The 19,439-nt window shown below is 42.3% G+C and overlaps 1 protein-coding gene across 1 annotated transcript in view; it reads left to right on the top strand.

Moving 5' to 3' along the window:
• Nucleotides 1–3,620: 3,620 nt before the first annotated feature.
• Nucleotides 3,621–19,439, top strand: part of LOC121875712 — a 102,927-nt gene continuing 87,108 nt past the window's right edge. The window contains exon 1 of the mRNA XM_042380357.1: nucleotides 3,621–3,796. The gene's annotated coding sequence lies outside the window, so the exon portion shown is untranslated. The remainder of the gene's footprint in view (nucleotides 3,797–19,439) is intronic.

The raw sequence follows: 19,439 nt of genomic DNA, 5'->3' as shown, positions 1-19,439 counted from the left end.
AGAGAGAGAGAGAGAGAGAGAGATCGTCATTCAGTTGATTATGCAAACAAAATACTATGTATTTCTCCATTTAGGAAGTATTGCTTTTATTATGAGGAATGTCAGCGTATCCTGTTATGTATGTTATTGTAATGAGGAATATTGAATATCCTATTTTGTATGAGGAATCATATTCTGATATTGCACACACACACACACACACACACACACACACACACACACACACACACACACACACACACACACACACACACACACACACACACACACACGCACACACACACACACACACACACACGTAGATCATACAGTATATATTATAGCTTAAGGTCATGTACACAGTGAGACAGACAATACCTGGTCCTTAACGTCATAACAAAGGACGGTGTCATTATTTGTTGTCTATCACCTTCCTGTTGCTGGCCAGGTGGTGTTGGAGGACGTGGTCTTAAATGGGGTGTTGGAGAACGTGGTCTTTGGGTGATGTTGAAGGATTTGGTCTTTGGTTGGTGTTGGAGGACGTGGTCTTTAAGGGGGTGTTGGAGGACGTAGTCTTTGGGTGGTGTTGGAGGACGTGGTCTTTGGGTGGTGTTGGAGGACGTGGTCTTTGGGTGGTGTTGGAGGACGTGGTCTTTGGATGGTGTTGGAGGACGTGGTCTTTGGGTGGTGTTGGAGGACGTGGTCTTTGTATGGTGTTGGAGGACGTGATCTTTGGATGGTGTTGGAGGACGTGATCTTTGGGTGATGTTGGAGGACGTGGTCTTTGGGTGGTGACCTTTCACACAATAGGTCACTTCCACGGTAATGTAACACCTTAATCACCATTACACTGCTACACCTTAACCACAATTATACTCTGTTTCTTACTTTCTCTCCTGTCCACGTAATTAATTCTCTTTCTAAACGTCACTTGTGTTTATGTCAAGAATAATAAAAGATCACAAGGCCTTAACTTTCCTTGTTTAAGTGCTTCAATTATTTGAACTGTTATTTTTCATATCTTCTTTGTTTCCTTTCATCTTCGTTCATATATATATATATATATATATATATATATATATATATATATATATATATATATATATATATATATATATATATATATATATATATATATATATATATATATATATATATATATATATATGCTTATTTGAACGTTTTTCTTTGGTTCACCTATACCCTTCTTATGGTACATAAGCTTCCCACAACTCTTATAAAAGAGCCCCCATCCCTATATAGCACCTAAGTAAACCTGTATCATAAGTCTTCCTTGTTTCTATAGCAACTTTTTCGCCATCAAAATAAAGAAAAAATGGATAGTTGGCCCCCCTGTTAGGAAGATGACAAAAAACATGGCTTGTGTGTGGCCTTGATCAACCTAACCGAACGGCATATGTAGACCGACCCCGAAGCTGCTTTGACCATGAAGAAATAGCGTATCTCTAAATTTCTATACAACAACAACAAGAGTCTATGTCTTATGTTTTTATATTATATATAACATTATACAGGACGTTTCTATATTTCACTATGAAGCAGCCAGACTTAGAAAGACAGAGAGACAGGCAGACCAGACAGACGGTATTATGGAAATGATATGTTTTATCTTTCAGTTAGCCAACACCAGGAAGTATTATAACCTCTGTGTTTTCTTAGATTTTTCTTGTCATTAATATCGTTCGTGTTCTTTGTTGTAGGCTTCAAGGAACTTCCTCACTCAGTCAACAAGGTATTCTACGTAAGATCTACTTATTATAATAAAGTCACACTATGGTGATTATTCTTGAGTTATTAAAAAAAATAAATACTTTCTCAATGTTAAAACTTAAAAGTTTTTTGGACACCGAATTATAAATATGCTATTGTCTGGGTAAATATTTAGTAACGAAAAACCCATAGTCATCAATATCGCAATACTGATGTATATGAGCATTATAACGAAAAAGAATAATAAGAAGACTAATTAAAAGTTAATTTAGATCATCACATTATACATAAAAGTTTTATATCAATTTAAGCCACAAAAACTGCGGCCAAACAAAATATATCCTTTCGAAGAACGTAATATTTATTGCACTTATCGGATGGACATTGCAAAGGAAAAGTGAAGTGATTTACCCAGTCTCAGGGTCATAGACGGAATTAAAAATAGCCTCCGTCCTGGTCGTTGTTGACGTACGTTTACTGGTTATATATAAAAATATCTAACACTTGCTGAGTGTAATAAGTGAGCAAAATATGAATATATACAGGAAAGAGTTGAGAAATACACACAACAACAAAAACTATCGAAAATAGATCGTAGTATAACACGGATGCTCGTTTGATACTGTAAGATTTTTAGAATACCAGGATTTTTTCAGTATTAAGAATTTTGAATGTCCAGGAATGTTGATGTGTGACGACCTCTGATTGTCTTACTTTTGTGTTATGTAAATTCTACGAACAGCACAGTTTATATTAAAGCAGGATTTATCAAGGCGTTCTTAGACATCCTCCCCCATTCTGTGTCCAGGTGAAGATACAGTAAAAAGGTATCCCCAAATATCTTATTTCGTAGACTTGTTTTTGTTGAATATCTGATCGTTGGAATGCTGTCCAGATTATACGCGAGTGACCTGGATATTTCTTTGATAACATCTTCAAGCAAATTATCTTTTATCAGTGGGTTGTGTAGCTGTTCTATGAGAAACCCAACACGAGTAGTGATTAAAAAACTAATTACCTCACACAACTGTCAGGTAGAGTATCTCCACCCAAATTTGTCAGAGACAAAAACTTGCTGCCCCTCCAGGACCCTCTCGTGTTCTTTGTTCCGCCATCGACTTGTGGAGTTTGTTCCTCGACTACCTCAGGTTCCACTCTCCTAAATTTATCCCATGCTGTTCTCCTTTTGCTTGATCTTCTGATGATGGAGTGCGTCTCATGGTGTGTGAGATAGAAGATCCCATCTGTTTAAGAATAATTGGGAAGACTTGGAAGTGGGTGAAAGAAAACATACTATGTTTATGATGTAACCTCAAGAGGTCGTCTACCTAAAGAGAAAAATGTCGCTCGAGCACTCTTGCAGCACAACAATAGGACCGGCTGGTGTCGTTGTACCTCCAAGAAAACAATAATAAGGATTGGATGCTCAGTAGCTTTCCTTCTTTTGAATAAAGACTGCGAGAAAAATTAGCTTTATCTTAATGGTCGTAGTAGACAAGATGCTAATTTATGAATCAATATCGGTGATGTGCTTGATATCCTAGAGTGAACGAATGAACCTCAGAAGCTATTTTTTTTATTTTGTTCGACTGAATTCGATAAACGAGTCAAGGCTCTCAACAGCTGACCAATGTTTCTGGCAGCAAGACGACAGTGTCCCCATGACTGGCCGCTGTTATTGTCGCTAAGGCTGTCAACCTCCAAAATGACTCTCTACCTCTGTGACGTCTCTATCCTCTCGTCTTTTTGCTCTGGTATCGCATTACAGAACCTTGCTGGATATATAATCATTGACGCCAACGCCTTTATAAACACAATTACATCTATAAATCAATATGCTGTTGTGAAAATTCATGTACTCAATTTCATAACTGAACTTACTGATATAAGTGTTCTTTTTCTTACAGACCTGACCTGTCTGAATCACGACTAACGTATTAACAAGTGTTGGATACTTCGCCTGCGTCACAGAGGCAGGGGAGGACACCCACCCCACCAGAGGCCACGCCCACATCCACGTCTCCTTTCACGCCCATACTTGATTCCTATTCCAGACACTTCTGTTACAACATTCCCTGTCGTCGTGGTGAGTACTAAAAAGTTGTCTCTCTTTCCGTGTGCACGTAATATCTGACCTATGAAATATTGGTTGGGGAGTCGGAGATAACCTTTGACGAACACTGAACGAAACTGAAACATCAGGGAAGTGACGCACTATACTGTAGTACTACGACACAGTAACAGGTATTGAAAAGAGTATCAATCACTGACTCGGTCTCAGTAGATTGTGAACTCGTGGCTGTGACTGGGTTACAGGTGCCCCTGGAAGTACATTGACAACCCTGATCCTTGTCGCACTCAATGTAAACTTTTCGGTCCCACAAAGTTATCTCCGCATACCTTCCCTCACTACATCCTCGCATGTCTTGAGACCTCCTCCTACAGGTCGCCAGCTGTCACCATCACCTCGTCCTTCGTTGTCCAAATATTCCTCCTTCTAGAGACAAGTCTGGTGGCACTTGACATTGTTAGGGACCTGCCTATGTTTGTCATAACAAATGAGCTGTAGAGGTAATCCTCCCTCCATTCACTCATTCTCCCTTCACTACGTGTGACTTGCTAACGCAACCAATAGCCCCTCAGGTATTCACGACCGTAAATTGTTTAAGTTACAGAAGGCAAGCATGAATACGCTGCTTCCTAGTTGGACGCTGTAATGCTTCTACTCTTCCCCTTGCGCTGCGTGGAACAAATCTAAATCTAAATTTGAGTCAGAATTGTTTTAGGCTCTTTGATTGTTGTTCGAGTAAAAACGATACAGAGAAACGGAGTGAATAGATGAATAGTGTGGCTAGAAGGACTGTAAAAAATGGTAGATGTCGTGGGTAGCACCAGTGAGTCAGGTAACAGTTATCTAAGGCTTGATGGCGCCGGACATATGGAAAGTTCCATAGGTAGATTTCATGGAAAAAGGCGGTCTTATTACCGTTGAAACTAACTTGTAAACACTGCTTTTTTTTAGTGTCACAAAAGGTCGTGTTACAGCCTCACTTATCGCATAAACTTCGACAGCATAGTGGCGAGGACATTTACATTTTCGGAACTAAAGATCATCTCACACTCCTACACTGATACACAGATTATATGACTACATTTTTATTATAAAGACAAAACACAATTAAGGCACAAACACTGAACAGGAAACATTTAAACTAAATGTGTTCATAACTTTTCAGCGGTGCAGTACATAATTACCTCCAACTAAATTATATGGGGAAAACTCCTCATGACCGCTCTCTCGTGATGGTGTAGAAGCAATTACAAAAAACTATTGCAATATTTCACCGAGGCACCACACACAGGCCTTGAAATTACAAAAAAAAATAATTTGAAAACTGTTGAAGGAAGTACTCGGACGGTGATCAAATAAAAGTAAAAAGAGCAAAGTGTTCGCTCTCACAACACACCTCTTCATACAACTGTTCACCCACGAGGCTTCTTATGTTAATTCATTCTCATATACTCTGGAGTTGCATACTTCGTCCTGACCATTCTTGATTATAATAGAATGCCAAACAACAGTTCCCGCAATTTCTCCTCTCACCAATATCACCTGTAACGTCATTCGTTACTCCCTAAAGCATTACTTGTCTCACCTAAATTTTTGGTCCAGTTACATATGGTCCCCTCGTACAGTACATACTCAGTGTGGAATGTGAACATTTGACTCCTTTACCTAAGTTACTGGTGCTTTACCATTTACCTGTATCGTCTCAAGTAAGGACAAATTAATTAAGATAAAATAAATATTCTCCAATAAAGTAATAAACACAATTACGAACAATTATTAATGTATTAAATATAAGAAAAAGACAATATCTTATTAAAAAAAAGTACTTATAACAATTCACACTGACTTCAATTTCCTCTGACACTAACTTGTCAACTGGAGAATTAAGAAACACGCCTACATCACCTGGAACTTCCTGTAGCACTCCCTCACACCCTCACTCCCCCTCCCATCATCTACCTCACCAGCAACACCCTATGACGTTATCTCTTTACCAGGAACGTTAACAGCATCTCGACAACACCCCAAACAACCTTTACCACTCCTCAGTTATCATCCAAATAAAGAGTAACTCACACCCGTACGTAGAACTGTTCACCATGCATGTGTTATCAGGAAACTGCCAACACATATACTGCAGAAAACGCTGATAAATATTATGAGGTGTACAATAAGTGAGTGATAGTGTTTTTTTATCTGTATGGATCAAATTCTGCAATGAGATAGTTACAGGGTATATAAAGTCTGTAGTACGGTAATATGTCATACATGATTATGATTTTTTAGTGAACACAATTCATTTATTCTTTCTCCAGCTTTAAATGAAAATTATTTAATATATTGAGAACGATGTTATTAAATTCCAAGTGTATATTCTATGTAATAATGTAGTGGTGGTGGTTTGTGTACACTTACTAAAAAATTATTCGGCACCCGTGTCATATTGTATCACGCCGTAAGGGTGCCGAATAATCTTTTATTGGGTGTACATGACCCAGGCACCCTATATCCTCAGCACAGCGTTTGTGCTTATAGGCAGTACAAGGTTGTGCCGTTTACACCATGACACATACGAGTATATACACCTCAGAAAATAACATTCACTCAGCTAACAACTCAACGTATACACCGTAGTTTTTTGCCGTCATTGATTACGTATGCATGTGTATGTACTTGCATACACACACACACACACACACACACACACACGTTGATATCAACGCTTGGAATTATCAACATAACAAATGGACTGAATCACTACACTCTTTCACGACGGAAACACTTTAGTTGTTCGTATTGGATAAATGCCGAGGATTAAGTGACATATGTAACCGACAAGAAATATAGTGACAAGTGTGGGACTGAGAGAAAACATAATGCTGTCTTGCGAAAAAAATACAGAAGACGTTCATTATATACGTGCAGAGAAAAATTTGCGATGATCTGGCAAAATAGAAAACCTTAATTTAAATCACAAAACATCTATATCGCAGCTATATTGCTTTTCATTTCTAATTATATTTCCCAATATGTAACACCCAAAATATAAATATATTAAAAGCATTAAGAATATTATTACTACGATATTCTAGCCCCCTAAACAAAAATAAAAATAAAATAAATCGAGAAAATAACTTCAGTATTTAGAATAAATTCATAACTCTTAAACTTACTCGTCATTCATAAAGATTAGCTTCGAAAGTTCACCACAATTAACTAGAAAAAAAGTTATTCAAAAATATTTCTAGTTTGTTAAATTGGTCGGATCAAAAACCCTCGTTGCGACTTATTTCACGAATGTTACTCAGTCTTGCCATTGCGTCACACACACACACACACACACTACTGAGAACCATCCACCACCCTCTCTCTCTCTTGCCTTAGCCTCGGTCACTCCCTCATAATCCAACGCAACTCCACTCGCCACCATGACTCATTTCTTGTTGTACACTAGGTAAACCTCTCTGTATACCCTACCCTTTTGTTTCATACTTTCTCTCTAGGTATTCATTCTATCTCTATCTTCCTCTCTGCCTTTCTTTATATCTCTTTCTCTTTATCTCTCTTTCTTTATCTTTCGCATTTCCCCCTCTCTCTTTCTCTTACTTTATCTTTCTTATTTTTCCTTTGTCTCTTTCTCCCTCTCTCTTCTTCCCTCCCTTCGTCATCATCTCACTAACTGTACCATCCTTCACATTAAAAAAAAAAAGTTCCGTTGCACCCCTAGTTCACCACGGCCCCCCCCCGTCCCTCCCTCCTTCCCTCCCCCACTCCCATCAACGCTTTCACTTCCTTGGTGTTGACCCTCGAGCCAATTGGTAACACAAATCATATATTGTTTTAACGATTCTAGGTGGAATTCTTTTTTGGTTTTGCCTTACGCCCTGACAAAAGCATGGAAGGGCACATCGGTATATCTCTACAACTTCAGGTATGCGACCGTATGCAGCAATCAAATTTATTCATGTATTATTGGTTTTACAGTCATACATCATTAAACACAAAATAAGTGTCGATAAACATGTCTGCTTGAGATACATTTTTGACTCTGATTTAGCTTGTTGTTAATCTTCATCATTGGCTCATTTTCATGGCTTAGTCTTTGCGGTCGGTTTACACAGTAAGGTACCCGTGATCCACTGCAACAAATCTCTAGTTCATACATCTATTGCTGAGAGAGGTATAACGCTTAATTGTTGATAATTAAGTTAAATATTTTTCTCAGTTATTCACTACGACGATTCATACGTATTATTATCATGGCATTGTTATATGAAATCATTGAGTTTAAGAACTTCCTGGGTGTGCAGCCGTTATTCATTGGGTCATAAATGCAACCCCGTCGTAATCGGACACCCTCCTATCACCCCTGGCGTAAGTAACAGTTGCAGGAGGAGGGAAGGGCATACAGCATGACCGATGCATGTGTGTGCGACTTAGGGGGTGGAGGGGTTGTTATCATAGTGGCCTATTATTTCGTAAATGCACAGAATGGTTCAGACCTCTAGTACACGCTGGGATTACTACCCTATTCTGGGATAACACATTCTACCCATAATTTGCGTTTTGCCCTACGTATTTATACCCTTGCTTAATTATACCTTGCGTTGTAACTGTACAGGTAACTGCTTAACTCTCTCCTATCCCTCTAGCCCCCTTACACTCTGACACTCCTTAACCTCCTCCGGCCTCCTCTTCATATTCTCCCTCCTTCCCTCCTATTCCCTCCCCTCCCCTTCCCTCAGCTTCCCTCCTTCATCCCCATCTCCCTTTTCCTTTTTTTCCCTCCACACTTCCTTACACCATCACCCTCTTGTTGCAAAACAAAGAGTTGTGTCTGAAATACGGAAGGAGGAAAAAAAATCCAGAAAGCGACTTTGTTTAGGAGGTTTAACTGCACCCATCTCCTGTCATGGCCAGTGTCAGAATCACCCAGAAAGGTAAATCATCCCCCCCCCCCCGGTGCTTGTGTGGGGAGGGGGGATCAAAGATGTGTGGTTGCAGCCTGCTCTCCAGCCTCACTACAGAAATCAAATTACGCGCAGCCATCATCCAGCTCATCATACCTCTCATCATTATCGAAACCCCTATACCCCAAAAGTCCTATGGCGACGGACGAGTGGCGACGGGGACAAACAGAGATGTCTGCTGGGAGTCTCTAGTCACAACTCTGCACATAGGGGGCACAGATAAGATGGTCGTTTATGCACTGGGATCTAGGCAGCAGTGCAATTCGGTCCTGTCTGTGCGACTGAGCAACCCTCTCGAGGACCCACTCTGTTCACCCAACATGGGGAGGGGGCTAGAAAAGGTGCCTTAAACATGCCCTGCGTAAAGAGCCAACCTGACTGGGCAACCGCACCCAGTAAGGTCTGTCAGGACCCTTCTCGATACTGGCACAAATGAGCGTGCTGAAAGAAGAACCGCCCTTGTGGCAAAAGAGATGACTAGGTATTACATCGGCACAGCAGCCATTAGTTAGTCCCGGCTCCCAGACGATGGTCGACTCACAGAACGGGGTCTCGCTATACCTTCTTTTGAAGGGTAAGCCTGCTGCGGAGAGAAACCACATTTATTGAGTTGGCTTTGCCATTCGCCAATGCATACTTCATAGGCTAACTGAAATACCTGTTGGGATCAACGAGCGCGTCAAGACGCTCAAGTCCCACTGAATCACTCACGTCATGATTCTTCATCAGTGCGTACGCCCCAACACTGGATGTAGAGGATGACATCAAGGAGGCCTTTTATGCCGACCTTGACAGAGTGCTAATCTATATCCCAAGAGAAGATAAGGCAGTGCTCCTAGGTGACTTCAATGCCAGAGTTGGCAGAAATGCTGATTTGGCAGGGAATCATACGGATGAATGGACTAGGCAAGTGTAATCCCAACGGCCTACTGCTCCTCAGCAAGTGTGCTGCACACAACCTCACTATCATCAATGCCTTGTTTAGGAAGGCCAACAAGTTCAACGGTTCGATCCAAACACTGGCATCTCATTGACTACATTATTGTCAGAGAAAGAGATCGAATAGAGGTCCTCATCACCCGAGACATGCGTGGCTCAGACCACTGCGACTCTGATCATCGGCTCGTCAGAGCCAAGCTCTCATTTCATGTCGCCCCAAAACGATGAAGGAAAAAGCCTCCAGAAGAGGTTTTAACACTAAGCGTCTGGAGGATCTAGGTATAACACATGCTTGCAGAGAGCAGCTCGAACTTGGGCTAATAAACAACCCGACAACAAACAACCGAAATCCCTGTGCCTAATGGGATATTCTCGACGCTGTCATGACACCAGGATTGGTTTGATGAAAATCACCCGGAAATCAATGTACTCTTAGATGATAAACGGGCTGCTTTAACTGACTGGCAGAGCAACCTTTATTCTCGAACCAAGAAGAATGTGGCGGCCCAGCGCGAACTTTGCAATCTAAAGAACAATCAGTTTAAAAATAAAGTATGTGAAATGCAAAAACTTGCAGATCAACACAAGATGTGCGAATTCTTCAATTTCATTAAAATATTTTATGAGCCAATTAATCATGGCACAGCCCCCCTCCGCTCATCCGATGGTAACTCCCGAATTGAAGGCGAAGAAGGCATCCTAGAGAATATATGGGAATGGGAGGAAATCCTTTAAGTTCTTAAAGACTCCTCCATCGTTAATATTTATAAGAACAAGAGAGACTGGTCAGACTGTGGCAACTACCGGGGGATCTCGGTGCTGTCCGTAGCTGGCAAGATTATCGCCAGAGTCCTCTGTTACGAGTTGGGGATTTAGAATATAGTTAAAAGTCTACCCAGATCCCAACAGGCAACAACAAAAAAACATAGACAATCGGACTATAAAAGGGTAGACAAAGGATGCGAGTTTTCGTTGTGTATAATACAGTACCATAAATTCCTTAACAAAATATTCAGCTATCTATAATTTACCCTTAACCATACTTAACCTAAACATTAACAGTATATACATATTTATACAACATACAATAATTTGAAGCAAGGTGGAGGCGGGGAGGGGCAATACAAGATTACAAATACTTAAGTGAGGAGCTGAGATGGCTGACGAGCAAGGCTGAGTATTGTAGAAGACGGTAGGTAGTCACTGTGCCGTAGGTTTAGAGGATAGGTGATCCTGTGGTCACTTCCCAGAGTGTAGTGCTCTCTCCTCGAACTCGAGCTGACAAAGAAGACTTGGAGGAAGTGACGCAACAACCAGGATATGGAGAAGGGAAACCCCGGAGTGGTAACTAAGACGAGTCATACTCGTGTCTCGTCGCTAGATGGCGTTGCTCGTGGTGCTGGGTAGGTAGATCAGGACAATAGATGGCGTCTGGCATGTAGGATTTATACCATGGAGGGTCTGTAAACATGTACCTCTCCAAAGACTCCATAAGGGTGTAAGTATGAGTGTGATCACACCAAGGCCTGGAGAGTAGCTGCATTTCCACTGGAGCTCGGGAGGTTGTTCCGCAATCAGGTTGTCCACCCACTTTATGCTGAACTTGTAGATTATAGGGCCAGAGGAGAGCCCAGCGAAGTGATTTGCTGGGTTGGAGGTCTTGTTGGTCTAATGAACGTGAGGTTATGGTCGGTGAAGACTAGAAGGTTTCTAAAGTGACTGGTAACATTCAAACTTCTTTATTGCCAACACTGAAGCCAGCCCTCCGGCGGCCTATAGCTGGCCTGATGTTAACTTGGCGGAGGTGCTGGTGTGAAGGAGACTGCGGTTGGGCTGGCTAGAGCAGCCTCAATCTGGCACGCCAGCAGCCGACGGTGATGGAGGCGTGTAGTCACGGGGGACGGCATGAGCAAGTGAAGGCTTTGAGGGTGGAAAGACTGGCCTGCATCGGTCGGTATGGGTGACTAGAACTGTAAGGCTCAGAGGGGTCCGGCCACGTCAAAGAAGTTACTGCAGAACTGACGGTAGTAGCCGCACATCCCTAGGAGCGCATGAGTTCCTCTCAGTCTTGGAGGAAGACATGAGGCTCTAACGTTATGTCTTGGGTCCTTGCTACCACCATGCCCAACGATATGTCCCAGGTAAGTCACTGAGGCTCGGCCAAAAGCAGATTTAGCTAGTTTATGGTGAATCCAGTCTTTGCAGTCGCAAATAGACTCCAAACGCAATTCAGATGTTCGTCCCAGCTGTCCGACACCAATTCTCACCAGGTCATCCAGGTAGTAAGGAACGTCCCACCTAGGTCCTGAATTAGGTTGATGCTCGAATGTACGGAGCATTAGAGCCAACGCTGCAACTCAAAATATTGAAAGACCAAATGGAAGAAATGATTATTTTTGCCCCATCCAAAAGAGTCCCTACTTTGATAACATCTCAATAAGTCCACTGCATTGATAAATTTGGCACAGTTTGCGTTGCTCATTAGATTTCACCGCAAGGGATTTTGAGATATAATTGGTTCACTTACGATAATCGGCAGAAACGAAAAAGTGCTATCGGTTTTAAATAGAAAGGCGTGAAGCCCAGGGGAGGCAATACTTAGGCCTGAAGCTTAAGTTATGTTTTAACAAAAATCTACCTTTTCCATAATTCTTTTTTTGTGATTTAGTCGATGCTGATTGGCTTTAATGGGTTGTACATCACTGAGATTAGCTTAATATCATGTTTAAGTATACAAAACCCTGGAGTCTACGACTTTAGGAAACAAGACAATAACTTAGTGAGATTCTTGTTTGAGATGGGATTCAGAACAGAAAATACTCATCCAAGTTGTTGAGTATGTGACTGTTAGCAGGGTTTTCTTTTGTGTAGAGGGAAGTCTAAATTCTCCAATAGATCCATGTCATTCCCCGGCTCCATCTGACAAACCGTATGTAGCCACATGGGTAGGCTTATAGCCCTGGGATGTCTCTCCTCTGACTGCCTGGAATGGTAAAGTTTCATGAGATTAATGTGATTGTTGTGATCTTTTCTATGATCAGAGTATGGACTATATAGTTGAGGGAGATAGTTTATTAGCATTGATTTGAGTTTTGATGGCAATTGTTCTGCCAACCCTGAGCGTGGGGTGGTGTTTGAAGATGGCCAATGGTCCACACTGGAGGTCTTTCATCACCTGTTTGGGACATTGGGAAGATGGGACTTCAGATTGTTGGGTTGCATGATATCTATCCATTTCAATTGGTCTTACTGTGCCAGATCTTCTGTGAGAAAAGATATTGAGGTGTTTTTAGATGAAGAGGGCCTATTTCGCACACTCTGTGACCAAGTACAGTACAGATGCAAGATGAGGAAGGCTTGGTTGTCAGTGTGATGGATAGTATGAGAGCTGATCGTCTTTATGTTGGGAACCACTAGATCTCCTACCAAGTCATTACCCAATAATAAATGAATGCCGCTCACAGGCATTGGATCTTTCCTAATGGCTATTTGCACTTCCCCAGTAATCAAGGGACATTGGAGGTGCACTTTAGCTAAGGGATAGGAAGAATGGGATGAGAGATCTGAAATTAGAACACTCTCATTAGTATATGCGGTAGATATATGAGGAATGACGTTAAACAGGAGGATAGATTGTGCTGCGCCCGTATCACGTAGTATACGAACAGGGAAAGAACGAGACCCCTCTATGATTGAAATTTTTCCCTCATAGGTGAATGAAGAGAAGAGATCCTGATGGGGCCTTTCGACATTGGTGGTTGCTATTGGTTTGGATTTGGGATCCAGGGAACTACTTTTAGCAATTCGACACTTTGGGTGTTTACAAGTCTGGATCGTATGGCCTGGGTTTTTACAGTAAGAACAAGTAAACTTGGTTGCATCAGGGGTGGTAGGTGTGGGACCTTTCGACCTACCACTCACGTTCCCAAGGTTATCATCAGAGGAGGACCTAACATGTCGGGAAGTACCACGTTCTCTACTGCCCAGTGACTCCACCAGCAAGGCGTATGCATCAGCCAGCTCAGCCGCACGCCCTAAATTAACCTCTCCACGCTCCTCCACATGCTTCAAGATGTGAAATGGTATCTTGCTCTTCCACTCCTCCAGGACTACCAAATTTAACAAATCCTGAAATGTGGAGGTCTCTTTAGCCTCTAACCACTTCTTAAAAAACCTAAGCTTTTCTTGAGCAAACTCAACAAAGGTGTGTGAAAATGGTTTGGTTAGTTTACGAAACTTCTGCCGGTATCCATCTGGCGTGATAGCATAAGAGGTGAGGATATTCTTTTTTACGTTAACATAGTCATCAGTCTGGTCTAAACAGTTATAAACTCTACGAGCCTTACCATATAATTTAGGAACTAACACCGACACCCACTGGTCCTTGGGCCACTCATTCTTCCCGGCTATTTTCTCAAAAGTCCTAAATGACCCGTCCATATCGGATTCATCAAACCCGGGAACAAGGGAAGAAGCAGTAGCAGGGTTAAAAGCAGCTAGTTTCTCTTTTAATGCCACTTCTTTTGATTTAAACTCCGATGTTAAGGTGACTTCTATCTCTCTCACCTGTAGTGCTTTCAGTCTAACCTCCTGCTCCAACTTGGCCTGTTCCATCCTTTCCTCATGTTCCAACTTGGCCTGTTCCGACCTTCCCTCATGCTCCAACTTTTGCTCCAACTTGGCCTGTTCCAACTCGAGTTCCTTCATTTTGATTTGGAACTCGAACCTAGCTCGTTCTAGTTCTAAGGCGTCTATTCGTTGTGTTTCTTCTTGAGGGCTAGCCAGACCTGAGGCAACTTCTGAGTGAGGAGGGGTGGTGGATAGTGGTTGAAGTTTCTTGGACATGGGCGTTAATCTGTCAACAGCGGATTCTTTTAAAACTTCTTGTTGAACCAACACTTCAATCACATGATTTTTTAACATTTCCTTAGTCAGTTGCTGTGAAAATGGGATAGTGTAATAGTTGGCTATTTCTTTTCATTCTTTCTTCAGGATATTAACACGTAATTTAGCTACGGAAGGATTTTCAATAAAATCCTGGAGATCAAAACCTGAGGTGGCCATTGTTAAGAAAACCTAGATAAATTAATTAATGGTCAAAAGATAAGATAAGTGGATTACCCTAGAAAATATCACGGCAGTGGATAACCAGAAAGTCCCGGAAACTAACCAAGTTATACCTACGGAAATTACACTTATGATTATTGTTCTTCTGAGAAGATCCTTAGATAAGGATAAGAGACTTGAAAGAGGAAGGGTGTATTACGGCATTAATATAAAGATCCGGATTAACAACCCTGAGATACTTGAAAGAGGAAGGGCGTATTACGGCATTTATATAAAGATCCGGATTAACAACCCTTGAGTTTGGTATGATTGACCCCGAATGAGATAATGAGAAGAACAATAATTGAGGCTTTATAATTATGGGGTTCTGGTAGAGCGGGGCGTCCCAAGATATCACTTCACCCTAAACTAGTGACTATGGAACAGCCTACTCTGGAGTGAGGGTACGGCATTAAACAGATCCGGAATCTTCCCTACACTCGATAAGACTTACTACACGACTGCCACGTGTAATAACAGGTAAGCCTTATGACACTTGGAACCTAATATCCTACGGCTGTCACTCTACTGTACGATAATACCAATGCACACACATATGAAGGAAACTTTAAACCACCGTAAAGCAATTGTGAAGAGAAGTGACTGGGAGGAATAATTAACAAGGAGTTACAAGGGAGGGAGGAATATGGTACTTAAGGTCGAGTCCTGTCATGGTCGCCATTTGTTACGAGTTGGGGGATTTAGAATATAGTTAAAAGTCTACCCAGATCCCAACAGGCAACAAAAAAAAAAAAACATAGACAATCGGACTATAAAAGGGTAGACAAAGGATGCGAGTTTTCGTTGTGTATAATACAGTACCATAAATTCCTTAACAAAATATTCAGCTATCTATAATTTACCCTTAACCATACTTAACCTAAACATTAACAGCATATACATATTTATACAACATACAATAATTTGAAGCAAGGTGGAGGCGGGGAGGGGCAATACAAGATTACAAATACTTAAGTGAGGAGCTGAGATGGCTGACGAGCAAGGCTGAGTATTGTAGAAGACGGTAGGTAGTCACTGTGCCGTAGGTTTAGAGGATAGGTGATCCTGTGGTCACTTCCCAGAGTGTAGTGCTCTCTCCGCGAACTCGAGCTGACAAAGAAGACTTGGAGGAAGTGACGCAACAACCGGGATATGGAGAAGGGAAACCCCGGAGTGGTAACTAAGACGAGTCATACTCGTGTCTCGTCCCTAGATGGCGTTGCTCGTGGTGCTGGGTAGGTAGATCAGGACAATAGATGGCGTGGTTCGTAGTGCTGGGTAGGTAGATCATGACAATTGGTGGAGGGGTTCGTAACACCTCTTAAATAGACTTCTTCCTGAGGCTCAAAACTTCCTCCCAAAATCTCAATGTGGCCTTAGACCATCACATGGCACCACTGACATGATCTTTGCTGCCCGCCAGATATAGGAAAAGTGCATTAAACAGCATCGTGACTTGTACATGGCGTTCATCGACCTAACCAAGGCCTTCGACTCAGTCAACAGGGAGGATCTCTGGCGGACTCTCAGCTGTTTTGGCTGCCCACCAAAATTTATCGACATTGTGAGGCAACCCCATGAATGGCAGTGTCCTGCACAATGGCACCCTGTTTGATTTCTTCCCCATCCAAACGGGGGTAAATAAATGATATGTACTGGCACCAATTCTCTTCTCAATTTTCTTGGCTACTTTCCTTACTCGTGCCAGTGCCAATTTCGCCGGCGGGGTAGACATCCTGTACCGGTTGAAGGGTTTTTCCGACATACGACGACTGCAACTAGGAACGAAAGTGTAGGCAACTTCCATATACTGAACTTCAGTATGCAGACGACCTCACCCTTGTCACTCACACTGAGTGCTACCTACAGATCCTGAACACCTACACAGATGCGTATGCACACTTCGGACTTGAGGTAAATGTACGAGACTCAGATTCTCTTTCAGCCTGCCCCTGGTTTAGCCACACCTCTACCATCCATTCAGCATAACGGTATGGCCCTCTCTAATGTTACCCACTTTCAGTATGTCGGCTCCCGTCTGTCCACCACCGCGGACATCAATGAAGAGAGTCAGCATCAGATGAGATGTGCATCTCAAGCTATTGGCAGACTCAGGTCCCGTGTCTTCAGCTGTAGGGAGCTGAAATTATCTACAAAGTTGCACGAATATCGAGCAATGATCCTCCCCACCCGTCTATACGGCAGCAAGACATGGGTTACATACAGGAGGCACCTCAGGGCACTTGAAAACTTTCACCAATGTAGTCTACGTTCCATCTTCCGAGTTCGCTGTGACGACAAGAGAACAAATGCCAGTATTCTCGCTGACACCAACTGTAGGAGCATCGAGGCTACCATTATCCATGAATAACTACATTGGACTGGCCATTTTACCCGCATGGACAACAGTAGACTGCCAAAGTAACTACTTTAGAGTCACCTAACGAATAATAAACGTAACACTGGCGGGTAACTGAAAAGGTATAAGGATAGTCTTAAGACAAACCTGAAAAAGTGCCAAATCGAACCTCTCACCAGGGAGACGATTACTCTATAGAGTCTACACGGCAACGCTTGGGTGAGCATCATACGAGTAGGTGTCAATACTTTCGAGCTAGCCCCCACTGCATACCGAGGCAGATAAGCTCCAACGCCGGAAAAACGCTGTTGCCGCCCGTCCCGCACTAGATGTAGCCCTCCACACGTGCAACATCTGCCAGTCCCGTATCAGCCTCTCTAGTCACCGCAAAGATTACCAACGAAGGTGACATCCCTAATAATTCATATCAATGTGTCATAGCTGGATGATCGTCATACTCGATTCCGAGTGACAGCAAAGTAGTAGTAGTAGTAGTGTGTGTGTGTGTGTGTGTGTGTAGTAACGTACCATATGGCCGTCCACAACTAACTATCTCCCACCCACCTCACATCCACATCTTCAGTTCTCCCCCACTCTCACTCTCAATTTCCTACCCGTCCTTCATTCCCATCACCCATTCGAGACTACACACACTCAACCGCGGCACCCACCGTGCGCTCACAACCATCCACTAAATACTACACAGGTATTGTCAATACTTCTTTGTTACTTTATCAACACTTATTAAACATAGTGATGTAGAGGTGGAGGGAGATGGGTACGGGGTAACCATACACGCTGACCAAAACTGACCAGCGAAGGAGAGTGAAGAAAAGGGGGCACTGAGAGGAGAGAGGGGCAGTAAGGGTAGAAAGAGGCAGTAAGCGGAGAAAGGGCAGTAAGAGGAGAAAGGGGCAGTAAGGGTAGAAAGGGGCAGAAGGAGAGAAAGGAGCAGTAAGGTAGGATGAATGGTAGAAAGAGGAGTTTTGGGGAAAAAGAAAGGAGATTATAACACAGGCTAATTTCTCACAAGTTAGTAAATACACCACACCACCATCACTAGACGCTGGTGTATCCTTTTCAACCTTAATTAACTCTAAAGACACTTTTTTATATGTTAGAGACTGCTGATTTAGTTAAAACGCAATGTGCACAACTTACATGTCATGATATACGAGACCCGCAGCAGCATGCAGAGATAAGTACCATCTTAAAGGTCTACAGGGCCGTGATGGTTGTTTATACTCAGCCTTTAAGTCTCTGTGTTGGCTAGAAGATTTCTGTTCCAAGTATCTTCAAAATGTCTCTGGAATTTGTTTCTTTCCCTGTGCATGTGTTTTTGTATGCGATATCTAGGGCGCAGTCTAAGATGTTTGAAGACCCACCTACAAGGCTTTCCGTGCATTTTAATCGGTTTATCTCAAGCAAAACATGCAGTGAGTTTGAACTCGGCTCTTCAGAGTGACACTTATAAATTACTAGTCGTAAAAACTTTCACACAGTGAAGAGTGTTCAGAGAGGAGCAAATAAATTAGTATCCAGGCTGACGAACTTGAGTTCTGAAGATTGCCTGAGGAAACTAAACTTACCATCATAAATTTTTTAACGCAGTGTGTTTGGGGATGTAATGGAGATGTTGAGATACAAGGAAAACATTATGAAGAAGTAGAATATCTGAGACAGAGACTCTACACAGAGGCATTCATTACCAGCGGTCACAGATTCCTTCTGTTAACTAAATAATGCTCACAAACCACACGCATGGAACACATTGCCTCAGCAGTTGATAACGTCTCCAGAAGGTTTAATCTTCGAAAGACGATTAGATAAACAGTCACACAGGGCAGACGAAACTCTCGTGTAACGCCACTGGCCCTCCTGCATCAGTACCGATTACTGTACTAGTGGGCAATGATGCGGAGGTGTGGACGTAAAGCCAAACAACACATAACTAGGCTTAAAATATGTAAATAGCACTCACCAACCTCATGTTCTCATATCCTACCTAATAAACCCTCGCGTCGGAATTACAGACGGAGTTATTCGTGTACCTCAAGTAGATTAGATTGCCCCCGAGGGGGCTTGTTTATTGGGCATCCCCTTACACCCTGTGCAAGATGAAGCGCAGAAGCGTTTACAGCGTCCATCTGGGAAGCATGCTTAGTTCATGCTTGCTTTTATGGCTCAGGCATTAAGGGTGTAAAAGCCTGGCGGGTCATGGTTTTCGTTAGCAAGTTACATAAAGTGACAGAATGATGAGTGTGTGGGTGGAAAATTCCAGGTA

Source organism: Homarus americanus, unplaced genomic scaffold, assembly GCF_018991925.1.
Source record: "Homarus americanus isolate GMGI-L3 unplaced genomic scaffold, GMGI_Hamer_2.0 scaffold22250, whole genome shotgun sequence".
Classification (NCBI taxonomy): Eukaryota; Metazoa; Arthropoda; class Malacostraca; order Decapoda; family Nephropidae; genus Homarus; species Homarus americanus.
This window is presented reverse-complemented; position numbering and strand designations above follow the sequence as displayed.